Genomic DNA, 7,253 nt, shown 5'->3' with positions numbered 1-7,253 from the left:
CTATAACCTTCATATACATAGCTAGAGTCCACACTTTGTCCACACTTTGTCCACACTTCAGAAAAATATAAACATATGTATTAAATAACACAACATCTATATACACTATAAACGCCCATGACACCGTAAAATTAAACATTAAGCTTGTTAAATAGGCTGCTGGTTCGTTACTCAAATAACGACACACAAAAATACATTTTTGCATTTTTTTACGTTATCAGTAATATTTAAGTTCCTTAGATGCAGATATAACCTTTCATTTGTTATCTGTCAACAAGAGGCGCTCGCCTGTAAGGTGGACGTTTGAAACAAGTCTGCATGTCTGTAGTTAAATAATTCTACAATTGCTATCGTCCGCAACATATGTATATAGAGTTTTATTCAAAGAACAATTCGTGTCAAGACAAATTCATTTACACTACCATTTGTTGGTTTAATACCTTTGTATTACATGTTCATAGATTACCCATTTTAAATAATGGAGGCCTGTCAGCAACATGCGGATGGTCGTGGTTTTTTTCTGACCGGTTTCCTCCCACCATAACGGTGGCCGCCGTCGTATAAGTGAAATATTCTTGAGTACGGCGTAAAACACAAATTAAATTAAATTAAATTAAATTAAATTAAATTAAATTAAATTAAATTAAATTAAATTAAATTAAATTATAGACAACACGCAAGGACTAATGCAGTAAGCAGTTTATTGTCAATTCCAGTGTCGTGCTGAAAAATCAAAAGATTCAGGCAAATTCCAAACGTAGGATAACACGAAAGCCACATTAAATATGTTGTTATATTCAAGAATTGTGTTCACAAGGCTTTGTGATATTCACAAAGGAGAGAAAGACAACATTTATTGTGTAGTTTATCATTTTATTTTTCTTTCCAGGATAAAACTGTTTTGTCAGGATAAAACGGAGGGCGTTGTAATTAACATATAAATTGGGTTAGTCTGACGTAGACTTGCTTATTGTTTAAAACAATCATTTTAATGTTTTTCGCTTGATGATGCACCAGAAGTGTCAGTATCTGTTTGAATATCACAGTATCAACTCAGTTGTTACAGCAGTGACTATATTATTGTCTACATGGTTACTCAGTGATGGGATAGGAAAATACATGGTGTCATTTACCGTCATGTTGGGCAAGAACAACCATGTAACGAATTTATCTTGCAAAAGAAGCATGAATTCAGACCGATGTATAGTCCAATGGCTGTATCGTTGTCACCACTGTTTTCACAATAGTACAAGGGAGATAGCCTAGCCCCCAGCCACATATGTTTTCGGCTGCAGATGACCTATACTCTCCAGTAAAATGCCGAGGATTTTGTCTGATGCGAGATAAATATAACTATGATGCTGTTTACAGTGTTTTGGCTGCAGCTACGCGCCTAGAGGCATTCGGGCGAAGGATATGGTAATCCGATTTCCTTCCGAACAAACCTGAATATGTCCTCTGTCATAATTTTTTTAAAAAGTCTTGATCACGGTGTTAAGCATCAATCATTTAAATAGTCATTCTATCGAACATGCGTATGTGATACGACACTTACCACACACATCTATACACACACGTTCAAACAAGCATCAACTCGCAGCAGCTGTGGCAACGTGCGAAAAGCCAGCCTCGCATGAATGATGCATTTTAAAAGAAAGGACGTCAATAATCAGAAAGATAGACAGGCAAACAGGCAGAGGGACTTATAGGGCTGTCTGTCGAAGCTAAAAAATACAGCATAGAAATTTAGACAAGTACCTGTCATTACATTTAACACGTTTAACCTCATCACAGGGTGAGAACAATGAATTTTCCGTTACGATAAACCATAAGAACGGGTACTGATGGCTCTGTTAGATTTCACAAATATTTAGGTATACACGTACTTTATATTCCAAGACGAGCACCTGCTTATTTATTTGGAGCAAAACCTATCAGAAATTCTCCTTTTAAATGGACCCAAAATCGAAATTCATTGGCTGGTAATGTTAAAAATATTTTCTGGGTTAAATCCTTCAGCCTTTCCTGCCCCGCTTAAATAAATGTACAAAGCATAAAGCTGAAGCAATCACAGGCTCATCCCAATCATGGCTGTGTTTACCACCAGCCAGTCAGAGAGGATTCTGTTTGTTTTTAATGCGTCTTGTTATGTACTGATCAATGAGTCTGTTTCCTAAATACGCATCTTCCTTTGGGGACATGTATGCACGTTTAGAAATGTATACATAGCATAACTCCGTGACTGTGCTGACCTATCTTTATAACACACAACGTATCAAGGAAACACAATATCAAGATATCCATTTTCAGTATGTCAGCGATAAACTGATCAAGAACTGTACAGTGTCAATTGAATACCCTTGCAATACACCATCCAGCAAATTAAACCCCTCACACAACAATGTGTATACAAAATAAGCAGAGTCAGGGATACGGATTAATACACGGTGTATTATACTGTATATGAATGGCATGTAATATATATCGTGCTAGGCCACATCATCATAATTGACACGGGAAAGCACACTGCACGTATGTTTGGTTTTAGGAACAAGTTTTAAGGCTATGGAAGTTGATATCATTATGTGCATTCAGCCGGCTTCCGTTTTATGTGACATGATAAATTTGTATCGATGTGTTAATCGACTGGTTATTTGTTTGACCTGATGTGTTGATGATCGATTGGTGGAATTATTGACTGATTGGTTTTTATACATAAAGAGATGTCTAGATTGAATGTGTATATCAATATCTGAATAAGGTATTCACTTTCCAACCAGGCATACGGGCTGTAGAATCCATTGTTTTTGTGTTATGGAGGCGTATAGTAGTAATGGCTCGTTTTGTACATTTGAACAACTTGAAGAACAAGTAATGCTTAAAGCAATAAATAATGCTTAAAACATTTGGCACCTCGAATGTGAGATCGTCGTTTAACAATCACGGAACGGATTTATTTCAGAAACACCTTTATTATGAGCTTTGGCATTTTATGCTTACAAAGGGAAACCAACAGAGGATCTAAAAATTAAAATTTGGCTAGTCAGATATTTTAATATTTTATATATATATATATATGCACCTTTACGTAAGACAGCACGTAGAGATCCGTGCGTATAACAGATCCGCTACAGCATGTGTGAGGCACGCGACCAAAGTTTTCCCTCATATATTTACAGGGACGATAGTGATTCCAAAGGCTTCTCAAGAGGCACCTCTGTTGACGAGGAAAGGCCAATACATAAATCGTAAGTACTTCACACAGCAAGTAGACAAAACACAGTGGCTTGACCTCGTAAAGTGTGGCCTATATCAAGAATGCAGTACAAGTTTTCCCTTACGCATGGGTGTAAACTAAAAATATCAAAAAACATTGTCATTGCATCTCTTGTATATTTATTTACTTCACTGGCACACTATATTTTAATTACAGAATGTGTATAAATACTTTCTATGGGTTGCTCCAAAAGTTGCCTTGCGACAGACAAGAGCGCTCTGATACAGTGCTTTGTGTATTCTTACAGGCTCACTGCTGTTAAGACTTATTTTGCTGATATGTTGCTACATGCACTTAGACTCAGCTCTGAGCTCCCCTTGATTTAGAAAAATCTCTGTTTTTGCCGACATTGGAAATGTTGGCTGCATTACTTCTGTTTTTGCTCAACTTTTTCGCTGCATAGGAGCTTTATGGCTGCATTTTACGCATGCGCTCTGATATGTATATAGCTGCATTGAGATGATCTCCGCTGAAGCTTTCTAATTCAGAATCCTGTATCAGTTGACTTTACATGTACCGATAATGGAACAAACTTTACTCTTTTTCAGCAATTTTGCGATATCATACCGTGACGCGTTTCGCTTATGTTTCAGAAATCCAAGACGTCCGAAAACCGTGCCAAGATCAGAGTCATGCCGCTCGCCAGTCAACCAATATAGGTAACAGTGTACAATCATGTCAAATGAATATTGCTTGAAGTATATTTTTAGGTATATGAGTGGCTTTGTCTGTCTGTGTCGGCCTTTTAGACATTCCATTTCTTAACATGTGTCAGTCGGGAAATTTACTTAACGGGGAGCAACGAGTGCTAAAAGACATTCACTTCTATAATGTGACATGCAAATTGCACACTGAATTGATGGAATTTTAAGACAGGGAAGTTCACTTAACGGGGAGCAACGAGTGTTATAACACGTTCACTTATATAATATGACATATAAATTGCACACTAAACTGACGGAATTTTAAAACGGACGATTCACTTAACGGAGGGCAACGAGTGCCAGAAGACATTCACTTACATAATATGAGATATAAATTGCACACTGAATTGACGGAATTTTAAGACGGGAAGTTCACTTAACGGGGAGCAACGAGTGCTAGAAGACCTTCACCTATATAATGTGACATATAAATTGCACACTGAATTGATGAAATTTTAAGACGGGAAATTCACTTAACGGGGGACAACGAGGGCTAGAAGACGTTCAATTATATAATGTGAGATGTAAAAGTAAGTTCATCATTGAGAGTAAAACCAGAGAAGGACGAAAGTGTGCTTATAGATGACCTGTGAGATGTAAATTGCACACTGAATTGATGGAATATTAGACGTGTTTACCAAACGTTGGACCTCGACTAGATACTGTCTGTATAGCATATACATGTGTGTTATTGCCAGTAAAATGGGCTAATTGCCAACGAAATCCACTTAAAAATATTTGAAAGTACCTCTTTAAAAAATAGAATGACATAAAATGACCTTTATTTAAGCTAATTAAAAGTGGTGTATGTTTTCCAAAACACTGATCACGAAAACCCCAGGGGGGTATGTTTAAACAAAAGTAACAATTAAGCAGAGTTCACATCATATATAAACCTCTTTCAATTTTCATACAATACCTTTTTTTTATAAGAAAATATCACTCGAGCCTCAACACCGTGCTCTCCCTTGTGGCGATGTTTTAGCCTTTGTTTGTGTATACTGTAAGTCAATGCGACTTGACCCATAACAGCTGAAATCATTACACTGGACATAATGCAAGTAATTTTCTCATACTGGAACGTAGTATAACTTATAAGCATTTGACAGGCGTGAAATTTCAATCCTTTCTCTGTAAGCGGATATTCAAAGAGGTGTAATAATGCCTTTAAGTACTTTATTTTTGATTTTTTATTCTCCACTGAGTTAGAACTAAATGACATTCATTAACGTGAGAGAGAAAGCATCAGATATTTTGATGCAACATTAAACTTTCACTTGTGTTTTATTAATGCTGCAGTCTTCGTGCCAAGCATAGGTAACTCATTCTTTTTTGTCCACACGCCCTCAAGTGGCTGATGATGGAACTAAGTTAGCACGTTTTAATACTGATTGATTACAAACTAAACACACACACACACACACACACACACACACACACACACACACACACACACACACACACACACACACACACACACTGACGTGGGGTGAGGCTACCATAAACACATGTCGTACACAAATTTGCTCATTTTTTTACTGTTGGTTCACAAAATTATGCGCATGTGCAGGATGTACCTTTCATACACAGACTCAGTGAAAAGGAACAAAAATATGTGGTTTCAGTAAACCTGATATTGGGCGACGCTATTTATGAAAGAGAAAATTTGTGTTCTTTTTTTTCTCACCTTTCATACAGAACATAATACCAAACATGAGTTCAAATGCATATAAATAAGAAAACGGAATACAGTGCAGCTTGAGTGATGAAGTTTAGGTGTGAGGTCATTTCAATTTAAATTCTAGTGTCCCATTGATATAAATATGCATATCTATTGAAAAGCATTTCTGATAATATTTTTAAAGTATATGCAGTATTTAATTTTCTGCACGCATATGACAAGTTCATCACGGGTGGATAGTCAAGCTGTTGTTTTCATAGGCTTACACATAGGCTTAAGAATTTGTCTTTCCTCTGTTAAAACACACCTTGCGTATCTGCAAACAACTATTCTTTGTTTCTTATCGAAGGTTTGCAATTATCTGATTGCTATCTTTAACACTGGGTTAATTCCAAGGTTACTGAATTTCTATATCTTTTATACACCGAGAAGCATGTGAATAAAATATTTTAATTAAAATGTATAATTAAAACAAAGGTCCCTGGTTTGTTAATTCTCTAAAATTATCTGACAATTCATGTTTTCTTAAAAGACATACTGTTTTAGGGCGTCTTTGTAATTATAGAAATGAATGTTGAAAAAACAATAATAACATGCACGCATGAAGATAAATATTTCAGGGTTATTCTTAAGTCTAATAACCTTGATATCAAAAGGAAACTTTTTGACAGTTAGGACGGAGGTCATTCAGATATTTGTTAATTGGCAGATTAAGTCTTTCAGCAACAAATTTAAGAAGCAAGGCAGAGTAATGATGTAATACTCACCATTGAACGTACACCGTCTAGAACAAGACGATCCAAGTCGTGTGCTCTCTTGTTCCATTCTGTGGAATCCACTGCTTAAGTAATGCAAAGAGGTAGTTCACAATATACCAGGGCGTAAGTGTACAAGTGCAGAAAAAGTTTCAGTTTCACACAGCTTGGAACCAGACCAGATTGCTTAGGGCGGATGGAGCATGCCCCATGTGAAGGTACACTAAAGTATGCTAGCATTATATGCTTGTGTATTCATCTGATTGGTTTGTAATGCAATGTTTAGGAATGGTAAGCTTGTTTGTCTGCGGTCAGCGCTGTGTTTGTTCTGTGATGCAGTGTTTAAGAATGGTAAGCTTGTTTGGCTGCGGTCAGCGCTGTGGTTGTTCTGCAATGCAGTGTTTCAAAATGGTAAGCTTGTTTGTCTGCGGTCAGCGCTGTTGTTGTTCTGTAATGCAGTGTTTAAGAATTGTAAGCTTGTTTGTCTGCGGTCAGCGCTGTTGTTGTTCTGTAATGCAGTGTTTCAAAATGGTAAGCTTGTTTGTCTGCGGTCAGCGCTGTTGTTGTTCTGTAATGCAGTGTTTAAGAATGGTAAGATGGTGGTCTGCGGTCAGCGCTGTTGTTGTTCTGTAATGCAGTGTTTAGGAATGGTAAGCTTGTTTGTCTGCGTTCAGTGCTGTTGTTATTCTGTAATGCAGTGTTTAAGAATGGCATGCTTGTTTGTCTGTGGTCAGCGCTGGGGTTTTTCTGTAATGCAGTGTTTGGGAATGGTAAGCTTGTTTGTCTGCGGTCAGCGCTCTGGTTGTTCTGGAATGCAGTGTGTAAGATAGATAAGC

The sequence above is a fragment of the Liolophura sinensis genome, chromosome 2 (genome assembly GCF_032854445.1).
Source record: "Liolophura sinensis isolate JHLJ2023 chromosome 2, CUHK_Ljap_v2, whole genome shotgun sequence".
Classification (NCBI taxonomy): Eukaryota; Metazoa; Mollusca; class Polyplacophora; order Chitonida; family Chitonidae; genus Liolophura; species Liolophura sinensis.
This window is presented reverse-complemented; position numbering follows the sequence as displayed.